At 38.1% G+C, this 27,303-nt stretch overlaps 1 protein-coding gene and 1 pseudogene across 6 annotated transcripts in view; both read left to right on the plus strand.

Annotated features, from left to right (window-relative positions):
• Positions 1–27,303, plus strand: part of CTNNA2 (catenin alpha 2) — a 1,081,323-nt gene that overhangs the window by 489,148 nt on the left and 564,872 nt on the right. The gene's annotated exons all lie outside the window — the stretch shown is intronic.
• LOC112916694 (small ribosomal subunit protein eS6-like) lies at positions 20,936–26,305 on the plus strand (annotated as a pseudogene).

The raw sequence follows: 27,303 nt of genomic DNA on the forward strand, positions 1-27,303 counted from the left end.
GAAAGACTAGTGCAAAACCTGAAATGAGGAGCATCTGGGTGTTTTTCCAGAATAACACGGAGGCCAGTGTTATGGACTGAGAAAAGAGGAGAATGAAATAAGATGGATTCAGTTGGTTGCAGGGAAGTGAAATGGATAGCAAGGATTCATTGATCCAGAGATTCACTGACCCAGGTATTCCTAGGTAGAAAGTGCAGTGACAGGTAAAGATTTCTGTGGAGTTCTGACTTAACCTTTTGGTCTTGCGGAAAATATGTGTTTATTTGTACTGCTGGGAGATGTTGTCTGAACTGAGGTTCACTGTTCCTGGCTTTGGAGACAGTTTTGGTAAACAGAAACCTCAGATAAAGAGTTAAAGGATCACTTTCCCTAAGGATGAATCAGACAGGGATGAATCATTTTTTAAATTACAGAGGTGGACACTACTTTACTTAGCAAGCGTCCTTTTGAAAATTAGCTTTAATCTTTTTGCTTTGAGTCATAATCATGGAACTGTAATTATTTCTAAAAACCTTATTTGTCATCTAATCCCATTCTTATTTTATAGACGAGGAAACTGAAATACAAAGTATAAATGAAATGCTGTTTTAAATGCATCTGTTTACTATTGAAAACACTCCTCTGGTATTGCGTTTGCAAAAGAAATACAATCCCTTGATTTATGTGTTCAGAAATGTCTGCTCAAGAATATTTGTGAAGCGCCTACTATGTATTTGACCCCATTCGGGCCACAAATCAGGCCAGTTTGATCTGTGCATGTCTACCTGATCTCAGATCAGAGGTCACCACCAAGCAACAGGTGTTGACCACTTATTCTGAAGTAGGGTCCCACCTCCCTTCTGATACTTTCTAACTTATCCTACTTTTGATCAAAAAATTGTGCTTGTCAGGAAGGAGGATGGGAGCAGGAGGTACAAACAACAACAAACCAGTAAATTAACAAATGCACCACATAATTTCAAGAAAATGTAAATGATATAAAGACAATAAAGATAGGTTGAGTTAAAAGTACCAGAGGGGTGCAGCCAGTGCAAAGGCCTCAGTTTGGTGTGTTCAAAGACACAACAGAGAAAACCATGTGGTTGGAACACAGTGTAAGGGAGTGAAAGATGAGGGTGGAAAGGTACCTGGGGGCCCCAGCTCACATTGGGCCTTTTTGAGATGGTGGTTAGATCCTGTCTGTACTCTCAGAAAATGTCAGAAAGCTTTAGGCAGGGATGATGTGCTCTGACCTAAATTTTCCTGAATCATTTGTTTTTGGGTAGAGAACAGACTGTGTTTGGGACAAGAGAGGAATCAAGGAGACCAGATAGGAGGCTGTTTCATTAGCTTGAGTAAGAGAAGGCGGAGGTTTGGACTTGAGTGTGGAGGGGTCGGGGCATGGACTGGATTTGAATCTCATTAAGCCATGTAAATCAACAGGAGAAGGTAAGGGAAGAAATACAGATTTCTTTAGTCACCTCATGTGAGATGATGTGAGGCTCTGACAGTGATGTGTGGCTTTTCAAAAACATTTAAACAATATACTGAAAAGCCTAGACATTGAGATTGGTCTGAAGTGAGCCTGGGGTGAGATGGCCCCTTCCAATTAAAGCTCAGACACCGTTCCTCTGCCTTCCCTGTTGCTCTGGTACTAAGCTCGTCTTTTTTCCTCCCTGTTTTGTATGCCTTATTGCCACCAGGTATTACAGCTTTGCTTATCTGCACGGGTGACTTTTCCAGCAAACCTGGCTATCAAGTAGTATAGAATTTCTCCCAGCTCCCTCATTCCTTGGGGCCTTCAAATATAGGCTACCAGCACCTTCCTTTTTTGAGTTCATCATGTAGGGGAAATTACTACTATATAAACTTCAAACATGGAGAAATTTTGGAGCAGTTTTTCTAAGTTTTCATACTCCCATTCTTTGTGAATATGTCTTATTTTTTTTCCTTATTCATTCCCAGAAGCAGTGCTGACTATGAGAGGCAGAAATGGCCTCTCAGAGATGCCCATATCCTAATATTTGGAACCTGTGAATAAATTATGTTACATGGCAAGGGGACTTAGGGTTGCAGATGGATTAAGGTTCTTAACCAACTGACCTTAAAAAAAAGAAAGAGAATCCTGAATTTTCCGGACAGGTGCAATATAATAATAAGGGCCATCGAGAGAGAGGCAGCAAACTAGAATCAGAGATTTGAAGAGTTGGCTTTGAAGACAGAAGAGGGGAGCCAAGAGATAAATGCTGGAAATCTCTGGAAGCACAAAAAACAACGAAACATATTTTTCCCCGAAATCTTTGAGAAGGAATACAGCCCTACCAACATCTTGATTTTAGCCTAGTGAGACCCACTTTGGGATTCTGACCTCCAGGACTATAAAATTTTTTTATGTATGTAACATATAATACAATTTATATGTAGTAGAGATAGAAATAGACTTAATAAATATATATAAATCATATATAATTTATATAATATATAAACTATATATATATATATATATATATATATAGTTTTATACGACTGTGTTTTTGGTAACTTGTTACAGTATCAAGATAAAATGAATATACTGACATTCTGCTATTATTCTCTGAGGAAGTGACCTTTCAGTTGAGACCAGATGACTATTGTTAATAGAATGTACTTATTCAGTCTCCCCAATTGATCTCACTTTTACCCTTTTGAGGTCTGTTTAGATGGATATTCTGACTACTATCATTGCTATGATCATCCCTGCTGCAACTGATAATTTCTAACTAACTGCCTTGCACTGTTTTAATTGCCATTGCCATCTTCATTTTACAAAATTGAAAACTGAGGCATAATGATCATCTAGACTAGGATTCTGGCTCAGGTAGTATGACACTAGCTTTTAAATGTTCAGCTTACTTCTTTCTCCATTATGGTCCCAGGGTCAGCACCTGGCAGGTGCAGGGAGGGTGGAAGAAAAGGCTGGAATTAGTGTACATGCATAAGTTCACTAGCCTCAATTACAAATTTACATCTTTGGAGACCTTGCACTGACTCTCATCTCAGGGGTCTCCTAGCTTCATGACAGAAAAAGAACTTTAGGGCATTCCTTCAGTGTTAAGAAAAGTTAATTAACACTTAGAACCAAGGGTCTGGTTTAGGTGTACATTTCTTGATGAGGGGTTGACTGAGCTGTAAAAGTTAACACAAGGCAGAAAGATAGGAAAAAAAATTCAAGACAGCCTGGCATTTTTTTTTCCAATTCAAAAACAGATTTGTTAAGATTCTACTAAGTATTTTATGTAGGTCAGCATCCTGTGAGAGAAGGGGTGAGATACTGAATATATAAGTGCATTATGATCTCTGTGGTGTTTATAGGATAGTGTTACCTATGTACACATAACAGCATAAAAACACATTACAGTATACATCAAGTGTTAAAGGAAAGAGCATTGTTAATAATGAAGAATTTTAAGGAACATAGATTTCTCTCAACATAAAGCCCTGGGCCACAGGCTCACTTAGCAAAAATGTCTACCATAAAGGAAAGAAGGCAACGAGCCATTGTGTAGCATGATGGAAGCCCATCACACCAGTGTTGACTTTGGCCAATGATTGGGAAGGGCATTTAAAAAAAGGCAATAATTGAGCCAAGTCCCCAAGGTGTGCACAGAGAAAACTGCCCAGTTTTGGGCAAAGAAGATTGAAAACCACAAGCTGGAGACAGCATGCTTTTTGGTAAAAGTTGCTTAGAAAACCGTGGAAGACAAAGAGTAAAGGAAAATTCAGCTTAATGGAAATATAATTATAATCCACTTAACATCTTCAGTTCATAACCTAACTGCCATTTTCCATCCACAAACAGACATTTTTGAAATGACAATTTTTGTTATAAAGAAGAAAGAAAGAGAAAAGTTTTGTGTTCCAGAATGCACTAGGGCTAGCTTCCATTTCAAATTCTCCTTAATTTGGGACACTGAATGTTTGTGTTCTGTATAATGACACCGCACAATCTTGAGTCAGACTCAAATTTGATGATATAGTGATGGGGAATTATGTGCATGAGTGGAAGTTCCAAGCCCTTGAACAGGATTTTCAGTTAACAGCAAAGGGTTTATGGGTAATAATGCTCTCACTACCCTAGGGATTTGGGTGTCAAAGCTTCTTTCACTGTCTTCAGTCCTCAAAGCCAGGAAAGCAAAGCTGGATGCAGAAATTGGCAGAAGTGCTTACCAGGTATAGTTGTATTTTATTCTCTTAATTAAACACATTAAACCCAGAAGCCAAAAAATGAAAATGGAGAAAGTTTACTTCATAAAAGTGAAAACTTTCAGTATCAGGATGCCTGGGTGGCTCAGTGGTCGGGCATCTACCTTTTGGCTCAGGTCATGATCCCGGAGTCCTGGGATTGAGTCCCCCATCAGGCTCCCACAGGGAGCCTGCTTCTCCCTCTGCCTATGTCTCTGCCTCTCTCTGTGTGTCTCTCATGAATAAATAAAATCTTAAAAAAAAAAAAAAGCTTTCAGTATCAAGAATTTAAAGTGAAAAACTGAGTGATACACTGGGAGGAATTATTCCCAACTTATATAACAGACAAATGATTAATTTCTTGTGTATTTAAAGAACTACGATTCAATAAAAATTTGAAAAATGGACAAAAGTGTGAAAGAGTATCTAGAGAAGAAATATGGCTACTGAACATAAAAAGATGTATTCAACTTCAGTAATAGGGGAAATACAAACTGAAAACTAAAAAAAAAGTAAGTTTATAGTATGTAATGATGGAAAGGATGTGGAAAAATAGCTATCTTAATTGTAGGAAACTTAATTATGTAGCTTTTTTGGATAGCAATAAAACAATATCTATATAATTTTAAATGCATATATTTTTGCCCCAATAATGCCATTTATAGATATCTCTCCACAGACATACAAATGTGTACAATAATGCATGCTTTAAAATGTTCATCTGATCTCATATCTGTTAGAAAAATTGTATATGTTACAAATTTATAGCAGTCCAGAAGAGCAGAGCCTCAAATATATATATAACATTATTAACAATACTGTCTCTGGAAAGAAAAGTAAACATGGCAGAAAAGGGAGATTTTCACTTTTTATTTTATAGATTCTTATGTTTAAATATTTTATAATGAAAAAATTAACATGCATTCCTGAATAACTCAACATGTATAGCCATAAATGTACTTTTAAAAATCCACTTAGAAAGTTTTTAGATTTGAATAATTCTGACTAGTATGGTTGCAGCTATTTATAGATGGTAACTAAGGGCATTCTAGAATAGAAGGGATTAAACAAATACGTGAATAACAACAGTGGTTTTATATGTAATTGTGATAGTAGAACATATAAATAGACTGCATTTGTTCTAAAGGTAGAAAGTAAACCTTGAGGATATTTGGTTTGAAGGTGGCTGTGTATGACAGCATTTTTATTCTCTTAGAAATCACACAAACAGAAGAAGAAAGAAAAAAGTAGCCTCTTTTTCTTCTTCTTCTTTTTTTTTTTTTTGGTAGCCTCTTTTTCTTTGACATTCTCTAGACTTCATAGGTATTTAGAAGGAAGGTCAAAGCCGAAATGGAGCCAGTATTGCCTGGGAGAAAGAGAAGAAAGACGTCAGAATAATTCCAGAAGGATTGCATGGCAGCAGATCTTAGAAAACACCAGAAAAAAAAAAAAAATACATGTTCTGCAGCTGAGATCTCACCCTCACGTGGTAACCTTTAACTCTTGCTGACCACATTTTCACAGATACCATTAAGAAAATCTTATATAAAATATAAACAAAAAGGAGCCACCTATCAAAATACTACTACTCTTAGATGAGGTGGAATTTATTGGAACAATGCAAAAGAATGTATTGATATTGAGTATACTTATATAAAGGTAAAAAAAGTCCTATCGGTTATCTAAAATGAAAAGTTGTCAAAATTCAGCAATCTTTCTTTTATTTGTTTTTAATCCATTTATCCATGAGAGACACAGAGAGAGAGAGAAGCAGAGACATAGGCAGGGGGAGAAGCAGGCTCCCTGTGAGGAGTCTGATGCAGGACCTGATCCCAGGACCCCAGGATTACAACCCAAGCCAAAGGTAGATGCTCAACAACTGAGCCACCCAGGTGCCCTGCAATCTTTCTTGATTAAAAAAACATAGCCAGGGATCCCTGGGTGGCGCAGCGGTTTGGCGCCTGCCTTTGGCCCAGGGCGCGATCCTGGAGACCCGGGATCGAATCCCACATCGGGCTCCCGGTGCATGGAGCCTGCTTCTCCCTCCGCCTGTGTCTCTGACTCTCTCTCTCTCTCTCTGTGACTATCATAAATAAATAAAAATTTTTAAAAAAAAATTTAAAAAAACATAGCCTAAGAATATATGGATGTTTTTCTGATGTGATTAAATATATCAGTCTTGACTCAAAACCTAATACCTGAACAATTACTACAAACAAAATTCAGTGAAGTGCCAGTATATGAAATTAGTATGCAAAAATCAGTACCTTCCATAAAAATAGTTGGTTAGAAAACATAAAGGTAGAAGAACCTCAGTATAAAATGGCCACATACAAAAAATTGAAATACCCCAAAATAAACACTTCTTATACTCCTATAAAGAAACTTCTCAACATTCTTGAAAAGCATACAGCATATCTGGAACTAATGGAAGGACACACCACATGATTGAATAAGATGGTGCAGTAGCATAAAAATGGGAGACGTCACAAAGTCAATTTATACATGTAACTTGATACCAACAAGAATATCACCAAATTTATAGAATCACCTGTGTTTATTCTAAAGTTGATGCACTAAATAAATAAACACATACAAAAATCATGTGCAAGAATAAACAAATTAGAAAATGTATGAACACCAAAAAAGAAGATCAGGGAAGGTGTGTAGGAATTAAGAGTGTGCTGCAGGCATGTGAATAGGTGAACAGATTTCTAAAAAAGAGGGATCCCTGGGTGGCGCAGCGGTTTGGCGCCTGCCTTTGGCCCAGGGCGCCATCCTGGAGACCCGGGATCGAATCCCACATTGGGCTCCTGGTGCATGGAGCCTGCTTCTCCCTCTGCCTGTGTCTCTGCCTCTCTCTCTCTCTCTCTCTGTGACTATCATAAATAAATAAAAAAAGAATTAAAAAAAAAAGAATGGAAATTACAGACAATAGATCTAAATATATTTGGAAATTCAGCATATGAAAAAGGCACCATCTCAAATTAGTGAGGAAAAAGAGATCATTCAATAACTAGGGAAGTAGTCTAAAACAGATAAAATTAGAGTTGGATTGATATCTCAAGCCATTCAGCAGTAAAAGTTGCAAACAAATCAAAGCTTGCAATTAAAAAAAAAATGAAACCATAAATAGGACTAAAAGAAAACATGATCGAATTCCTAACTTTGGAATAGAGAACTTTTTTTAAAACTATGACTTAAAATCCATTAGTCATTAACAAAAAAGATAAATCTAACTGTATGAAAATAAAAACCTTTTGCATGGAAGGAAGAGTCAAAAGATCAATGATAAACTGGAAGAAGTATTTCTAACTCCTATAATAGGCAAAGGGCTAATTTATAAGAAGGGGGTCTGGAAATTTTAAAGGAAAACACCTTTGACCTAAGAGTGAAACTGCTAAAGAGTATAAATAAATAGTCATTGACAAGGAAATATAAACATGAAAATTGTTCAATCCCATGTTAACAAAGGAACCACAGTTAAAACTGCATTGAGCTACTGTTCCCACCCCCTTCCACCTATCAGATTAGCAGGAATTCAGAGTTTGATTGCCCATTCTGTTGGTAAAACCATGAGGAAATGGACATTTGCTGGAAGTGGCATAAATTTGTATAAATTCTATGGAAATCTATTTTTAATAAACTACAAACAATTAGAAAATTTCAAATGCCTATACCACTCCAAGAATATAGAGAAATTCCATGCTTAGAATTTGTCTTTCACATTATGTGAAATGATGTAAAAACGTTTTTTTTTTTTTTATTTATTTATGATAGACACAGAGAGAGAGAGAGAGAAGCAGAGACACAGGCAGAGGGAGAAGCAGGCTCCATGCACCGGGAGCCCGACGTGGGATTTGATCCCGGGTCTCCAGGATGGTGCCCTGGGCCAAAGGCAGGCCCCAAACTGCTGTGCCACCCAGGGATCCCTGTAAAAAAGTTTATAATGGTATTTTTTTCTTTTTTTCAGTATCAAAGATTGGGGGAAACCCCCATGTCTATAATTAGAGGAATGGTTAAGGTATGGTCATCTATACAAATGAATATTATGTAACTGAAAACGACAAAACAAGCACAAAACAATGTGGCTGCTCTCTATGAGCTGTTTTGTATAGATCTCCAAAATATACTGCTCAGAGAAAATACAAGATATAGAGTGTGTCTAATAGGTCTCCTTCTGTGTTAAAAAATGGAAAATAACCCATGTTTATATTTGCAAGTTTCCAATCCTGTCCCTACCACTTACCTCTGCTTGAATCTGGGCAAGTTATATATTGTGTCTGGGTTTCAGTGGCATCATCTAAAAAATGACAATAATCTCTAGGACCTAAAACGGTGTTAGAAGTATTAAATGAGAAAAAAAATGCACAAAGCCCTGAGAAAGACATTTGATTCATAATAAATGTTCATATAATAGTAGTTATTAATATTAGAAAGGGCTCTCCTTCTCTAAACTTTAAGAAATGGTGTGGACAGCCTAGCACCTACTCATATTTCTCATTTATGATAGCTCACCCAGTGTTTTTAACATACATATATATTAACATCTACTTAGCAAAGGGGCCAAAGCGCCTGAGGATTGAAAGAGGGTAATATTACAATTCAAACATTAAGAGATACAGACCATTAAGGCTTCATCAGAAATCGAGTGTGTTTAAAAAAAGAAAAAAAAAAGCAGCACGAAAGTAAAATCCAATTTGTATAAAATTTAATTTGTACAAGTTCTCAGAGAAACAGCCACTGGAGAAAGTGAATTCTACCTGTATCAAATCATCAGTCACCTTCAGTACCTAAGAAGACACCAAAACACAGCATCTAGCAATCAATTTTCCATCTCTCAGTGAAGCCTGAGGAACTGGGTACAAACCAGCATGGTATTGTAAAGAGAAAATCGTGTGGGCCAATTCAATTTCCTCCTATGACAGAATGACAGGTCACAGAGATAGGAGAAAAGCAATAGATGTAATCTACATGAGCCACAGCAAGTCTTTTGATTCCGTCCCACATGACAGTCTCGTCAACATGCTCTGAAGCTTGAGTCTAAATCAGACTCTGAGGGACTAGTGACCCCTCCACCCCCTTGGGTCACCCAACCCTAGCAGAGTGCTTGATAGAACGTGTGCTACAATCTACTAGGGGCCTGGAACGTGTCAGGGGTGGCAGAGAATACAGAGAGGATGTTGGGGGAAATTCATGCAAACCTAGAGACAGGGTGAGAGAGACAGAAAGAATGTATGTATGTATGTTTCTAGGATTAGGACGCTGCATAGGTACAAACACACAAGGAGATAAACATGAGCCAGGGCAACATTGTTGACAGCAAGGAGCTTCTCATGGTTAGATCCTGGTGGAGGAGAAAATAAACACCACTGTGACATCCGTGATACCAGAAACTGTGGGCAAAGGAGAATGGTATGCAGGCTTACTTATTCATCCATTTTGAGTGTGTGTGTTTAAATGTGTTTGGAGGAGGGGAGAGAAATTTTTCTCAGGGCCTTTGTGTAACAAATCAATGAGTTAGTAAGATGGGAAGGGTAGGGCCTAAACTGGGGAGTCTGTTTAAAGGGTAATAGAGACCTAGGAAAGTTTTGTTTAGACATTGGTGGAAAATGCACAATGATTATAGAACTGAAAAAGGGGGAATGTAACATTACTCTTGAGTCAAAGATTTGAATATGAAGGCAGATGCTAGATGGACCAGTTTCTCTTTTGGTAACTCTCCTAGCTCAGATTCTGTACTTATTATAGAAATATGAAAGGGTAGGGGAATATGGGTCACACATTAGCTTTGATTTTACTTTGGACCCTTATACAGTAATCCTGTCAGAGGAACCATCTAGTATGAAGACAGTGGTATAGGAAATCATGATCTTGTTCTTAACATATTAAGGTAAATGTTTTCATTAGAAAGCTGTTCATTTGTCATGTCAGTAACCATGTCCTCTTAATTGTGATGGTGTCAATTCACTAAAATTAAAAAACAAATAAACAAAAACTATTCCCTATTCTGAACTCATTCTTGGTTACTGCATTATCATAATAGCTTGGGTAATTTTATTACTACTCTAAGGCAGGCAATCCTTCTTTTGTTGACTACTGAGGAGGAAATTGTTAATGACATTAATAGGATGATAATGTGACACAGAACTCTGAGTAATGTCTAGTCTCTGTGTGGTTTTTCTGGAGAAGCAAGTACAGTTGCTAGGAAGAAACAACAGCACCATGATTTTATGGGATGTCCTGACACTCACCCCTGAGTTTGCTATGAAGATTAAATGAGATAATACACACACAAGTACAAACACACACACACACACACACACACACACACGGGCTGGGCACATATTAATGAATTGATAATATTAGGATTTTCTTTTAAGTTTAATTTTAATATTGGCTTACTCTCTTCTTTATATATTGCTGTTTGGTGACTAAGGAAATAATTTTTCTTATGAAAGAAACAGTAGACATGAAGGAAGAACTTGACAAATTCATTCTTGATACTAGTGAAATCAGAATCAATTAAAAGTTTTCATTATAATACAATAAGCCTTTCTGATGACTTACAGAAGTGTCTAGAAAATTATGCATTTTTGTTAAATATTTGTTATTATTAGAAGGATTGAAGAAAAGATGATTTTGGAGATGGCATGAATAAACATGTAGCATGAATAAGTATATGACACTAACTCCTCTGCACTCATGTAAGTTTATCTTGAACAATGCAAATAAAAACTAACTCCTAACTCTGCTAATACTTGGATCCTACCTTCCAGCCCCTGCCCTGAGAAACTTGGATCTGTGGGAAGATGAACTCTATCTCGTGCTATGGGTAGTCTTCCCAGGGTGAAGACCCTGCTAGTCTAAGGCCAGCATAGTATGTCTGCCCTTTAGAAGCAAACACATTACCATCATTGTAGTATTCTTGTTATAGAGAAGATAAAAAGGGGGAGAGGGGAAGGGTTTTTTTATAATTTGAAAATAAAAACAAATACAAGACTTGTTTCATTCTTATCCCAAGTTTCCTGTTGCTCTGAGGATTCTAGTATCATTGGTAAATCTGGAGAATTATAGCACTTTAGCTGATAGGACATTTTAGATTGAATCAAAAGTGCCTAAAATGTGAAATTTGATTGAAGCCAAAGGGTTTTTTTATAATTTGAAAATAAAAACAAATACAAGACTTGTTTCATTCTTATCCCAAGTTTCCTGTTGCTCTGAGGATTCTAGTATCATTGGTAAATCTGGAGAATTATAGCACTTTAGCTGATAGGACATTTTAGATTGAATCAAAAGTGCCTAAAACATGAAATTTGATTGAAGCCAAAGTTTCTGTGGTGTGAAGACATAGCTCAAGGCTGAGAAATGGAGGGAGAAGATGCTGTGAAAGACACTAGGGTAGCTGAGCCAGCATGGGGATAGGAATAGTGTGCATGAAAAGGGGGTGTCTAGGGCTGTAGAGGGACCAGAGAGGATGAATGATGCAGGAGGAGAGTGGGAAGAAGGGAGTGCAAGATGTCTGCTTGAACATTTTTGAAGAATAAGATTCTAGGAAATGGATTAGGCAGGTGTTATATTTAAAACCCCCAGAGTTCATGACCATCTCAGAAGTCCAGCATAGATGGGAACTGAGGAAAAAGGTTCAGTCAGGGAAATAAGCAGAATACTCCCCTCGCCGCAACTGCTGTTCTGGAAGCATGTCTGGTCCCTAAGGCCCTGGTGAGAGATGAGGCAGCCACATGGCTGAACAGTCTAGACTAGGAAGGACTTGACTTTAGCTAAAACAGAAATGGCTGGGGAGTTCTGAATCCCACAGGCAGTTTCCAGTAGACATTCTTTTTATCTGACACTCCTCATGTGGTTCTGTGGGAGGGTGTGGCTCACCAAGTGACCTCAGACAAAAAAGATAGAATTCCAGTCAGACCCTCTCCTGACTTTCCCACTGAACAAATCAGGGACAAAATCTTTATCTAAAGAAAGGGAAGACCTGGGAGAGAGGGCTGACCTAGCACCTTTATTTGATCTGACTCAAATGGGGATAAATCTAAGATGTTGGTTCTTAAACTTTTAGAGTCCGGCTTTGGCCTCTAATGGGGTCTCCCAAAAACTCTCTTGATCTTCCTCTTGGTTTTTTATTCCTGTGTTCATTGACTTCTGTCACTTCTCTTCTGGGAAGTTGTATTTTCCTCTGCGTTATATTTGGAGTTCGAAAACAGAAAGGCACTGGAAAGACAGAAGCTTCTTTTCTTCTGGATTAAGATAAAGGAATTAGCATGCTTCTTAGAATGAAGTGGCCAAGAAAACAAAGAGTTCATTTGTTTGGTAATTTTACAGATCCAGCTCTAATTTAAAAATCAAAAAAATTATAATAATAAAAGTGAGATTCATTTTAACCTCATGTCAAACTCTGAATCATTATTGTTGTATGTTGAAAACTTGGTATGAACAATACAATTAAAGGAACAATAAAATATATTAAAAAATTAGCTAGATGTGGGATGCTTATTGATGTTTTTTCATGTCAGAGCTTTTCCATTCACTTGCTTAAGCATTGATGGAACTGAACTTTTGAAACTGGTAGTATTTTATTGGATCTTTTTGGCAAGTTTCAGGTTTCCAGCATGTCAGTTTGCTTCCAAACCACCATATCTTACACCATTTTTTATGCTTTGTTATCTACTAACTGTAATATTCTTAATGCCAAATATCATCCTCTCTGGACTCTTAAATATCATTAAAAATTTCCATATTTTCCAAAGAACTTTTCTGTTCTTTCCTCTTTAATACTATGAAAACACTGTGGGCAGATTTACTTGATATTTGACAGATAGATGAATCAGGCACAGAGAGGTTCAAAGACTCTGAGAGCTACACAGCATGATCATGACAGAGACATCTCTCAGATCTGGTTTTCTTTTCTTTTTTTTTTTTTTTAAGGTTTTATTTATTTATTCATGAGAGACATGGAGAAAGAGGCAGAGACACAGGCAGAGGGAGAAGCAGGCTCCAGGCAGGGAACCCGATGTGGGATTTGATCCCAGGACCCTAGGATCACGCCCTGAGCCAAAGGCAGATGCTCAACCGCTGAGCCACTCAGGCATCCCTCACCTGGTTTTCTTAATCACTCGGTCATCTACTTATGTAATTTTTTTGATAAGGTACTCATGTAAACCCCCTTGCTACCGTCACCCTTGTTCAGATCAACTCCACTATTTACACTGTTGGATCCAGGTTGGTGGTCCTTCTTTTTGAAAAATAGCGGATTGTGTAGTACTATGTGGGTGTACACAAAACCTGCAGTAGCATCCCAATTGGCCAGTGGGAGTGTTGAGAATCACTCCCAAGCTCATGTGAATGATTTAGTGCTTTTTCATATAGTGCTAGGATTTTATGATCTTAACAGTTTTGTGTGGCACAATTCAATTATAGGTCTTAATATTTAATGTATATACCATTTGACACAGCAATTTGATTTCTAGGAATTTACCTTAAGGAAATAATACAGATAATTAGTCAAAGATATATGTACCAAAAAAAAAGTACATTGACAAGGATATTTATGATAAAATAAATAATTGGAAATTAACTAAAGGCCCATCACAGGAAATTAGTTAAGTGAATTATGGTTAATCCACACAATGTAATGTGTAGATTAGTACAGTTCTCTAACATGGTCTGTAGAGTTTAGTTTAGTTTATCTATAGGGAAAGATCTCCATAACATTTTGTAAAATGAAAAAAAAAATGCCGTTAACAATACGATATAATTAGAATATGTGAAATTTGCAAGTATTAATGATACTTATATCTGAGTGATAGAATCATGAGTGATTTGGGACACCTGGGTGGCTCAGCGGTTGGGCATCTGCCTTTGGCTTAGGGTGTGATCCCGGGATCTGGGATCAAGTCCTGTATCAGGCTCCCTGTGAGGAGCCTGCTTCTCTCTCTACTTATATCTCTGCCTCTCTGTGTCTCTCATGAATAAATAAATAAATCTTAAAAAATCATGAGTGATTTAAATGTTCTTCCAAATAATTTTTTAGAATATGATTTGCAATGAACACTATGGTGTTCATAGAGAAGGGCAAGAAATGAGGCAGGATGTTTTTTGTTGTTTTACTTTGAATAAATACATGGTGTATTTCCAATTCTCTTAATGGGAGTGGTATGAAAAAAGGATATTTGCTATTCTTAAAGTGTTAAAGAATAAGGCAATTTAATTGACTCCTGTGTAGACAAAGATCCATTTACTTCATTCTATTCATGAGACTTGGGATGGGGGCACCCAACATAAGTGCCACATTATGATAATGTGCTGCTTGTATATAAAGACATTACCTAGCAAAAATTCAAAATGACTTTTCCCCTGACATGACTAATGTTATTGCTGTTAATTAAGTGACTTGTTTGGAGGGATAGAATAATTGTGAAATATTTTCAGTACATTCTTGTCTTTGAAGAGAGATGAGTTCCCATAGTAATAGTGCATATTTATAGAATGAATAGTACATAAAACAAATTAGTGGATGAAACACTGTACTTCAAGCACTATTTTCATCTTTAATAAGACAGTTTCAACCCCCTGGAAAATATTTATACCTGAGGCATTACTCTTAGAAATGTGGACTTGAGAGATTAACAGCACAGTGGTCTCTGTGAGAAAGCCATTCCCAAAGTCTCTCATGGATTGGAAGTGATAACAGTAAGTTGTTTGATAATCCAGCAGTGTTTTTTGTTTTTTTGTTTTTTTCTTTCTTAAAAGTCATACTTAATGACCTAGTACAGGAAAGGAGAATTGACTCCAGGCCTAAACTAGTCTGCTGAATCTACTGAGGACCAAGTCTAATGAAATTTGATGAAGTTTGGGAATTATAGGTGAGGTCCAGAGCCAATGACCAAGAAAGAATTCTTGAGATATCTTTGGTGCAAAATGGTGGTTTTATTAAAGCACAGGGGCTGGACTCATGGGCAGGAAGAGCTGCTGCCCTAGGCCTGTGAGGGGTGGCTGATTATATATCTGGGAGTTGGGAGGGGTTTGGGGATAGTGTACTAAGGAATTTTGGGAGCAAGGTTTCCAGGACCTTGAGGGGACTGGCTATTATTGGGAAAAGATCACTTATTACTGTCTAATAAAACCTGAGTCATGAAACCCTTCAGATGTATATCAGTGGGCCATGTGCTTGGGGGATGATTGTCAACATGTATCTATCTTGGGGGGTAGAAATAAAGGAAATTTCTAAAGGAATTTTTATATGTTAAAGTAAACTTACAGGATCCTGGGGATTGGACTAAAATTGCCTTTTGACTTTAGCAGAGCATTAACATTGAGGCAGTTGAGTCTGTAGAGGAAAGTCCCTTTGCTTGTTTCAAGGACTCGTCAATGTGCTGCCTGGGGCTTGTGCTTTGTCCTCAGCTAGTCCTCTGTTCCCCTATCAATATTTATCTCATTGACAGTTACCTTACTGACAAAGGAAATCTACTTATGCTACTAACTACCATGTATGTGTGTATGTGAGAGAGAGAGTGCGCACACCAGAGTGCACACAAGCAAGCACATAAGCACTCCCATATTTGAATGGAGGTGAGTGGGAGGTATGAAGATATCAAATAAGAAAAGCTACTGCCTCAGCCATAAAAAAATAAATAAGCATATTTTGTCATAACCTCATGGGCTTGTTTGAAAGGAATAGAATTACTGGCTCCATTTAAAACCTGTGAAGAAAAAAAAAATAAAAAAAAAAAACCTGTGAAGAGGACATTTATTATTGATCATTTAAAAAATAGGTAGCAAAGGGGATCCCTGGGTGGCGTAGCGGTTTAGCTCCTGCCTCTGGCCCAGGGCGCGATCCTGGAGACCCGGGATCGAATCCCATGTCGGGCTCCCGGTGCATGGAGCCTGCTTCTCCCTCTGCCTGTCTCTGCCTCTCTCTCTCTCTGTGTGTGACTATCATAAATAAATTAAAAAAAAAAAAGTTTAAAAAAAAATAGGTAGCAAAGACTGATATGTTAGTAGATGATTTAAACCATTTTTGGAAAAAAAAAAAAAAACCCTGGTGTTTTCTAATAAGGTAGGAAAAGCAGATAATCACATACTTTTTACACATTAGATGCCCCAAATTGTTTTATTTTTGTTTTTTGAACTGCATGCTTTGCTGTGTAATGCAAAGGCCATCACTTTGCAAAATATTTGCATTTATGGATATGCAAATGGTGCTTTTGCAAAGAAAATCAAATGCTAAATGCATCCTGAATGCTAATTAGTAAAGATATTCACATGATTTTATGAAGGAAATAACTATCTAAAATACATCTCATTCTAAAAAAATAAAATACAGATGTTAAAATCATTTTATTTTCTACTGATTACAAAAGTCAGCCAGTTTGGTTTTGAGACATAGAAAGGGCAAAACCCTAGGTCTTCCTCTCCATTTTGTGGGGCTCTCCCTAGTTACCCTGCAGACTGAAGTGCCTCCCATTCTGGGATTCCCTCAGACTCTTCATAGCCTTCTGTTATGGAGCTTCCAGCACTGGGCACCTTTCAGCACCTTTCCTGAATGTCTACCCTACAAGACTATGAACTCTTTGAAGACAGGCATTATTTCTTGCTCATCATTTTTTCTTCAGCATCAGAAAAAGAGGAAAGTGTGTGCATGTGTTTTTGTGTATGTGTAAAATAATAAATATCTATGAACATTCCAGATAGATAATCAGTTCTGTCACTTGTGTAAAAGAGATCAAGCATCTTTGTTCTGTATCACAGTCCCAGAAGGCTATGCCCATAGCTTGATCTAGCATCTAATGGAGGATCTCTGGTATTAGGGGAGGGGGTGTAGATGCTAATTACACCACAATCTATTGGAAAAGCACCTTGTGGTAGGGCTGCGGTGGGAGGGGTACATCCTTCTCAGACTGAATCAGCAGTCAGAAGGAAGACAGCTAAAGTGTAGTGAAACAAATTGTGTATCTCCGTCACTCAGTTGTACTTTTCATTTAATCTAGACTTTTGGAAGTTTTGGCTGACCTCTGCATCTTGGCTAACTTTGAACCTGCAGTACATTTGGATTTTATGCCAGTTACAGACAATGGTTGGTAAGCTCCCGGTGCTGGCTTGAGCATTCTACTACGCATCCTTTGAGTTTTTTTACACTTGTAAATATTTTTTTTTCCCTAAGGTTCCTAAGGGAACTCATTGAAAAGCCACGTTTTAAAACTATCACAATCCTTTAATCTCTTATTTCAACTATTGTTTTAGTTGCAATAGCCTTTGACTGTTTTATTGTTTTCTCCTATTCTTCTTAAACTTCCTCCAAATACCTAAAAGGGTAACTCTATTTATGCTTTCTTTTACAAATGTAAATTAAGTGCCCATCAGGATTTTGCAAGAAACCCACCACACCCAATTAAACAATTGAGCAAACCTGCAAGTTTCTGTCAGTTCATCAGTAATCATTGTCTCAATCAAGAGCACTTTTCCTGAGTCTCACATCATAAACTCTTTAATCTCAAATTGTTTTCATCCCCTGAATCTGTGATATCATTTTTTTTAAATTTGTCCAGAATAGTACTGCCATGCTCTAGAATAGCGACAAAGAGGCACACTACAGATTTCACTCTGAGTTGCACCATCTGGATCAGGGGTTTAGAAATATATCCTAGTGAAATTTCATGAAAATGGGCCATTGGAAAAAAAATGTGTATTGTTAATCTTTGAGGAAACAATAGAATGGAAATAAAGATGGCATATTTTTTCAGTGTAATGAACCTCGACAGTTTCCATTGTGGCTGCCGGAGCGCGTTTGATTGCCAGTTGTTAAATGAGCCTGCATCTCGAAAAGTGGGAGTAGATCACTCAGAGCAGCAGACAGATGATGTTTGCTTTAAAGAGAGAGATTAAACCATTGCAAATATCATTAAGGACAGTTGCACAAAGACCGGTGTTCTGCTGCTTCCCCAGGCAGCAGATTGAATCTGTCCCTTCCTCTCCTTTCTTGTTTGCAGAAGAGTTTTACAGAGGAGGGTGGTTTCCAAAGAGGGCCTTCCCTCATCCACAGGTATAACAACAGAGATAACAAATGGAACACTTGGGAGCAACTGGGAAAGTTGCTGAGAAACTGTGCCATGCCTCCCCTGCCTCCTTTCTGATGTTTGGGTTGGCCTTGACTCTATCGCTTGTTTCTTGAAAATTTTCTGGTCCCTTGCTCAGAAAAAGTTAAATGTCCCAAAATGTCTTAATCAAGTCACTCAGACTCTCAAGATATCTATGTCTTCACCCACAGGAAAAAGAAATCACAAGGACACTCTAGGTTCTTAACAAAATGAAACCTACTATGTAGTACTACTGGAGAGAAGATCAAGGATAAGTACCCCCCTGAAGAGCTCGCTCTTCCTGCCTATGTCCAGTTCTCCACATTAGAAGCTTAGTGCTTTTTGCCCTGTGTTGAGAAAAAATCCTACAAAGCAAGAATACAAGAACTGCTACAATGTTATAAGAATTACTCTAACAGAGGACAAGAGACTGTTCAGACCCATCCATGCCCCAGGCATCCACACCTCAGAAACTAAGATCTAGAATCTTTCTTCCAAAAGCCCCGAAGAAGATGCTCTCATAGTTTTATTAGTGAAGCAGTTCCATAGCAGCTGCACTTTTTACAAAATGAACATTTTTCTGTCAGAGACTTTGTGTAATTTCCAGTCTTTATGACCAGTGGTGTTACTGTTATGAATACCATTTTATTAATATATATAATATATATATTCCACACAGTGGAATAGTATTCAGCCTTTAAAAAGGATATTTTGCAATATCATGACAATATGGATGAACCTTGAGGACATTATACTAAGTGAAATAAGCCAGTCACAGAAAGACAAATACTACATGATTTCCTTTATATGAAGAATCCAAAATAGTCGGATTCATTGATTTAGAGAGTGGAATGGTGGTTTTTCAGGGGCTGGTAGGCAACAGGAAATGGGCAGTCATTTATCAATGGGCATAAGGTTTCAGTTAAGTAAGGTAAGTTCTAGAGATCTGTTGTAATACATTGTACCTATATATTGTATGCTTAAACATTTACTAAGATTATAGACCTCATGTCACTCCCAGCTATGTGATGCATACAAGCCACTTCACCTCTGGTTTTGTTTCAATTTTTAATCTTTTATATTTAAGTCAATTTATATACTAAATGAAGCCATATTTTAATGTTGTATGTATTTTTTAAAGATTTTTTTTAGTTGTGAGAGAGAGAGAGAGAGTGAAAGAGAGAGAGAGAGAGAGGTGGGGGGTTAGGGTAGAGGCAGAGGGAGAAAGAATCTCAAACCACCTCTGCACTGAGCATAGAGCCATATACTGGGCTCAATCTCATGACCCTGAGAACATGACCTAAGCTGAAATCAAGAGGCAGCTACTCAATCAACTGAGCCACTCAGGTGCCCTTTAATGTTGTATATTTTAAATATGACTACATTTTTAATAATTTTGAGATAGAAGTCACTTACCATAAAATTCACCTTTCGAAAGTGTACAGATCAGTGTTTCTTAGTGTATTCAGAGTTGTGCAACCATAACCACTGTCTAATTTTATAACATTTCATCCTCTAAAAGGAGCTCGATAGCTACTCATAGTCCCTCTTTTTCCCTTCCCTTCCCTCAACCTCTGATAATCACTAATCTACAGAAATCTACTTTCTGTAGATTAGTCTCTATGCCTTTGCCTTTTCTGGACCTATCATATATATGGAATCATTTGCTATGTGGCCTTTTGTGTCTAGCTGCTTTCACTTAGCATAATGTACTTCTTTATCTCTATTTCCCATCTATAAAATGGGGATAAAGACAACTACCTTGAAAGATTATTGTAAAGATAATTTACACAAAAAAATTATAATCAGGAAATGATAGCTCATTAGTCAGGACAATAATAATAATAATCAATAATAATAATAATAGTTAACCTTAATAAAAATAAGGTTATGAGAAAGACTAACCACGGGGTCCAGATTTTAAAGGGAATGGAGGCCCTGGGGGGAGGTGCTGTAAGCCTACACTACCCAACACAGTAGCCTTAAATTAATTTTTTAAAAATATTTTTATTTACTTATGATAGTCACAGAGAGAGAGAGAGAGAGAGAGAGGCAGAGGGAGAAGCAGGCTCCATGCACCGGGAGCCCGATGTGGGATTCGATCCCTGGTCTCCAGGATTGTGCCCTGGGCCAAAGGCAGGCGCTAAACCACTGCGCCACCCAGGGATCCCAGCCTTAAGTTAATTAAGGCTACATTTAAAATTTAAAATTGAATCAGAAGCACCTGTGTGGCTCACTTGGTTGAGCAGCTGACTCTTGATTTTAGCTCAGGTCATGATCTCTTGTCACTCTCCCTCTGTTCCTCTCCCCACTCACGTGTGTGTGCATATACTCTCTCTCACTCTCTCTCTCAAATAAATACATAAATAAAATCTTTAAAAAATAAATTTAAAATTAAATCAAATTAAAAAATTTGTTCTGCAGGGTAGCCCCGGTGGCTCAGCGGTTTAGCGCCGCCTTAACCCAGGGCCTGATTCTGGAGACGCAGGATCGAGTCCCACGTCCAGCTCCCGGCATGGAGCCTGCTTCTCCCTCTGCCTGTTTCTCTGCCTCTCTCTCTCTATCTATCTCTAATGAATAAATAAATAAAATCTTTAAAAAATTTTTTTTTGTTCTGCAGTCACACTAGCTACATATCAACATGTATTCCGTAGCCATGTGTGTCTAGTGGTTACTATATTGGACAGCACGAAATAGAACATTTCCATTATTGCAGAAATTTATGTAGGAGGTCACTGCTATAGACGAAACCTTTCTGACAAGTGAATTTATAGTCTTTGGGAATGAGAGATTCATCGCGTGTGACTCTTCAGGTATTAAGAGAGAAGGCAGCCCCTGAAACACTCAGTTTGCTGACTCTTGGCAATCAGCAAGCCTTCCTTCACTGAGTGTTCCTTGGCATGTGCAGATTGGGAGCAGCCACTGGCTCAGTGTCTGCCCCATGGCCTTCCTGAATGAAAGAAAAATGCAGATGAGACTTCTTGAAAGAAAACCACAGACCTATCCATTTATCCTGAGAAGTTCCTGTTTAGCAGATTTGCCACCCACCGGGGAAACATTCAGGTAGGGGAATTCTGGACCCTTCCAGAACCTGGCAATTTTATCAATAGTGAGAGCCTGAAAGATGGTTGAAAGGATACATGAGCACAACTAGAAGATCATACTCAAGGTCAAATCCGAAGGGTAAGGGACAACCTTAAGTGAGAGCATGAGTGAGCAGTCATGCAATCCTATCAGTTTGTTACAGAGACATTTCCCTTAATTCATCTTATGCTGCCAACTTAAGTGAGCCACTGAGCATTTGGAGGGCCTTCATGGTTGTATTTTATACCACCCCTGTGAAGCAAATATATTCCATTGTGAACAAGTCTCTATTTTATGACTGAAGAAGGCCTACCATGAGCCACTTGTGGCAAATGATGGTTTAAGGAGGTTTGTAAAGAAAATAGGGAGGTCAGATTTAGAAAAAAAAAATGTACCCCATTAAGTTTTGAATTTCATATAAACTATAATTCTTAGTATAATTAGGCACCATGCAGTATTTGATAGATGCTAAAATACTTGCTTTTTATCTGAATCTCAGATTTAACTGGGAGACCTGTATTTTCTGTGGTGACCTTAAAAGCAAGTGGAAGGCTCTTTTTCGTGGCACCTCTGAGGTGGTAGGCCGCTTCAGGATGAAGCTGAACATCTCTTTCCCAGCTACTGGCTGCCAGAAACTCATTGAAGTGGGTGATGAGCGCAAACTGCGTACTTTTATGAGCTGCGTATGGCCACAGAAGTTGCTGCTGATGCTCTGGGCGAGGAATGGAAGGGTTACGTGGTGCGAATCAGTGGTGGCAATGACAACAAGGCTTCCCCATGAAGCAGGGTGTCTTGACCCATGTCCGCGTCCGCCTGCTGCTGAGTAGGGGGCATTCCTGCTACCGACCCAGGAGGACTGGAGAGAGGAAACACAATCTGTTCGGGGTTGCATTGCGGATGCCAATCTCAGTGTTCTCAATTTGGTTATTGTGAAAAAAGGGGAGAAGCATATTCCTGGACTCATTGTTACTACTGTGCCTCATTGCCCGGGGCCCAAAAGAGCCAGCAGAATCCGAAAATTTTTTTAATTTGTCAAAAGAAGACGATGTCTGCCAGTATGTTGTTAGAAAGCCCCTAAACAAAGAAGGTAACGGGATCCCTGGGTGGCGCGGCGGTTTAGCGCCTGCCTTTGGCCCAGGGCGCAATCCTGGAGACCAGGGATCGAATCCCACATCAGGCTCCTGGTGCATGGAGCCTGCTTCTCCCTCTGCCTGTGTCTCTGCCTCTCTCACTCTCTCTCTCTCTGTGACTATCATAAAATTAAAAAAATAAAATAAATTAAAAAAAAAAAAAAACAAAGAAGGTAAGAAACCTAAGCACCCAAGATTCAGCGTCTTGTTACTCCATGTGTCCTCCAACACAAACCTCGGTGTATTGCTTTGAAGAAACAGCGTACTAAGGAAAATAAGGAAGAGGCTGCAGAATATGCTAAACTTTTGGCCAAGAGAATGAAGGAGGCCAAAGAAAAACGCCAGGAACAGATTGCCAAGAGATGGAGGCTGTCTTCTCTGAGAGCTTCTACCTCTAAGTCTGAGTCCAGTCAAAAATGAGATTTTCTAAGACACCAAAAAAAAAAAAAAAAAAAAAAAAAAAAGGCAAGTGGAAGGTTTGCTGGTGAGGGAAAGTACATCTTGGGGCAGTGGGAAGGAAGGGGCAATGACGATGGAAAAGAAGATACATTAACTTAATTGATATAAATGAATTAGGCTAACATAATTCTGGGGCAGACTCGATTACAACCAAAGCCAGAAAACTCAGTTCAGCCAATTGATTGAGTGCCTCTTGTGCACCAAGTATATACCATACGCTGAGAAATTGGGATTAAGAAGACAGAGTCACTGACCCAGACTAACTTGCTCTCTTGTGGAAGAAACAAATATGCAAATTGATAGTAGAAAGAAAATGTTAGAAACAAAATCTAAAGTAATGTTGCAGTACTGATGGGGAGGAAGGAGTCATTAGTTCTGCCTGTGAGTTCAGAGAGAACTCTTGTAGGGGAAGTGATGCCTAAATTGGAGTCTAAGGAAAGAAAACAAGAAAGCACAGAGCAGTTTATGAAAAGGCAGGTGTGATTGCAAGGTTGGCAAGCTGTCAGCTGTGGTAGGAATCAGGGACACCTATAGATGGGAAGGTAGCTTGAGATCAAGTTAAAAGATGATCTAGAATCATGCCATTAGGGCTATCATCTAAAGGTTATGGGGAGACATTCCAACAGGGAGAAGCAAGATCTAATCTGTAATTTAGGAAATGATAATAGAAATTTAAATGGCGATATAATTGAAAATTTAAAAAAGAATGGAAAACATAGGACTAAATTTGGTAAATAATTTTGTGGTTTTTCTTTTAAATGATCTCATTTTGGGCCGGTTTATGGTTCATTCAAAAGGGGAGCAATCAAGAATAGCAAAGAGTTTGGACTTGAGGTCAGATGGTGCCGGGATGAACCCCGGCTCTTCTGCCCTGACAAAGTCATTTAACATCAGTCTGCATCTGAAAGATGAGGGCAAAAGGGCACACTTCATGGGGATTTATGAGTTTTAAAGAAAGTGCTTTGCATATAAAATGCTTAGCATAAAATTCCTGACAGTGCTCAAACGATAACAAATTGTCACAAATTTTGATAGAATCAATGTAACTTTTTAAACAATTTTTACCTATAGATTTTGTTCCTAACTCACAAATTTAGACCTCCAGTCCTGTTGAACATTCCAAACTCACAGCTGTTTCTAAAAGTCAGGGGCCCCAGGCACATATGTTCACATCTGGACCCCTTGTACCAGACAGTGTTGTTTCCCAGGCAGCAGGTTCTGGAGTGTCTTTTCTTTAACATCATGGGAGGCTTTCTGGCTCCCACTGTTGTAGTCTTAGCTCCATAAGGGCTGTACCATTGTCTGTGTAATGGTCCTGTCCTTAGGGTGTTCCAGAGTTTAATGAAGTTGCTCTTTTTGAAATTTTTCCCCTTTTCTGTTCTCTATACAAGCCTGCTATGTGTCCATTAGGGAGTTTGGCAGAAAAAAACATGCTGTCTTCATAAATCACCACCTTTCCACCAAAGACCACAACTTGCCTGGGTTTTACTTGCCTGGGTTTTAGCCTGATGCCTCAACCTGACATGTTCCACGAGGCTCCTCAGTCACCTGTTATAAGGAGAGATTCTTCCCCTGTTGTGCTCTCCTTGCTGTCCTGTGCAAACAACAAAATAAAGTAGGGATTATAAGTAAAATAATATTTTTCTTTATAAGTCGATGCTGCCCATTTGGGTTACTATAGTGATGAGCTGAGTATCACCACAAAGGGGCAGGTGGGGATGGAGGGAGCCTGAATAAAGTCTTTACAATCTGCTGATCAATCTCTATGCTGCCTTCCTAAATCCTCAAGTCATAAAATATTCATGACAGGTGAAGTTACATTAAGTCTGAGTATGAACAGGATTGCCCTGTGTTCCCTTCCCTCATCTAGGCAGGGATGGCTCTCTTTGCCTTAGAGAGCCAACAGACTCGGTGTGCCTCCTGTCCAGCTGACCAGTAAATCAGAGACATATGTGGCTAATCATTTTTCTCTTGCAGCATGTTTACAAAGTCAGCCCACCACATGTCCTTTGCATTGGTGTTCCTTGCTGCCATGCCCAGATATGCCATCTGCTGAGCTCTTAGGCACTAGTTTTATAGTTGTGGGTATGTGAGAAATTAGTATAGAAAAGCCTACAACCTGGACAAGGATAAACAGAGTCCCCTGGAGGGGGAAGCCGGACAGGTTCACAGATCACAGCAGCTCTGAGTATAGGCTGTGGACCCAAACCCCTATTGAGTAGAAAACCTGATAAAAACTCCTTATGGAAAATCTGGCTCATTAGTAATTATTTTTTCAGTATATATTATTTTCTCAGTATAATGTTGAATCCACTTCTTTTTTCTGAATTCTGTTGTATTATGTAATCTTGAGCTGGGGGTGGGGGTGGTTAGGACATGTTTTCTATGGTTTGTAAACACACATAGATTCCAGCAAATCATGGCAACAGGGATTTAGGTAAATCCTATTCTGTTCAATAGATCATTCATATTTTAAATGTGAAAGCTTGCTGTTTATCCTCTAGAAAAGCAAGCAATTAACTTTCACTGCAAACACTACACCTGCACATTTGTCTATAAATTTACATTTTTGGATATTAGCAAAATTGCAGGGCATAACAAAATAGATCCAAAAATCAATTTGAGCAACAACAAAAACTGAGGGCTAGCTTAATAGAGCAGAGGAGTAAGTAGAAAGGAAGCCAGAGAACTGAGAGGCTGCCACTCAGTACATGCCAGTGTCTCTTTCTGAAGATCTCCTGAGGAAACTGAAGAATGACTGGGTTTCCAGTGGAGTTCTGGCTCCTCTGGAAGAGTAATGTGCAGAAAAACAGGTTCCACAGAAGCATCTCAGTGTCTCCAATTTTCCCTAACCAAGAGATAGAAAAATATTCTCAGCAATTTTTTGTCTGTTGAAAATTTCATTTGTTGTAGTGCGTTTTTTTTCCCTCAACAGACCTGTGTTCAATTAATTCTAAGATAAGTAGGGTTTTTTTTTAAATATTTTATTTATCTGAGAGAAAGTGTTTATGAAAGTGTACCAATGGTTTGGAGAAGCAGACTCCCCACTGAGTAGGGAGCCCAATGTGAGGCTCTATCCCAGGACATGGGCAAAGGCAGACACTTAGCCAACTGGAGCCACCCAGGCACCCTGAGAAAGTAGGTATTTTAAGTAGTTTACATATCTCATTGATTTTGAGAGGAATAAAGATACATCAAATGTGTGTGTGTGACCTTTAATTGCATAGGATCATTAATGTTTGACTTCTTCAGGACTTTATTTTTTTATTTATTTTTTTTTAATTTTCATTTATTTATGATAGTCACACAGAGAGAGAGAGGCAGAGACACAGGCAGAGGGAGAAGCAGGCTCCATGCACCGGGAGCCCGACGTGGGATTCGATCCCGGGTCTCCAGGATCGTGCCCTGGGCCAAAGGCAGGCGCCAAACCGCTGTGCCACCCAGGGATCCCCAGGACTTTAAATATCATCCCAAATACTAACATTTAAGATGAAGAAACTAAGATTGAGATAAATGAGACAATTTGTCCAAAACTTGTCATCCTGTCTATGAAACAAGAGTAAATAGACCAGGTAATAAAAACCACCATGTATATTTGCCCATGTGTCCTCCAGTCCACATACAGATGTGTGTCTCATATAGGTATGATACATCTTTGGTGCCATATAGGTATTAATTCAAGCCATATTGAATTCCTGTATGAAACAGAACACCCTACCATGTACCGTATTACCTCCCTGCAGTAGATTCATCTGTTTGGTAGAAGACTTGAGATCACTTGCCAATTGAAGCTGCAGATTGCAATACATGCATTTGAAAAACTTCTATAAAATTAATTTATTATAAAGGATGTGTCAGTGAGGCTATCCCTACTTCAAATACAGTAAAACTTAAGTATATATATATATATATATATATATATATATATATATATGTAAGTCTTATATATATATGTAAGTCTCTATATAGAGATAATATATAATATTAATATATATTATATAGAGAGATAATATATATTAATATATAATAGATATTATATTATAATATATAATATAGAGATAATATATAATATATATTATATACAGATAATATAATATATACAATATATATAATATATACAATATATAATATAATTATGTATATTATATACATAATATAATATATTATATATTATATAATATATATTATATTGTATACAGATATACATATAATGTATATCTGTAGAGATATAGGTATTTCTCTAATTTTCTTAAATCCAGCCACATTTAATAATTTAAGCAGTATAACTGTGAATGATCATAACAACTCTTTGTTGACCTGTATCTTCAGGTGGAGAGGATTTG

The sequence above is a fragment of the Vulpes vulpes genome, chromosome 8, assembly GCF_048418805.1.
Source record: "Vulpes vulpes isolate BD-2025 chromosome 8, VulVul3, whole genome shotgun sequence".
Classification (NCBI taxonomy): Eukaryota; Metazoa; Chordata; class Mammalia; order Carnivora; family Canidae; genus Vulpes; species Vulpes vulpes.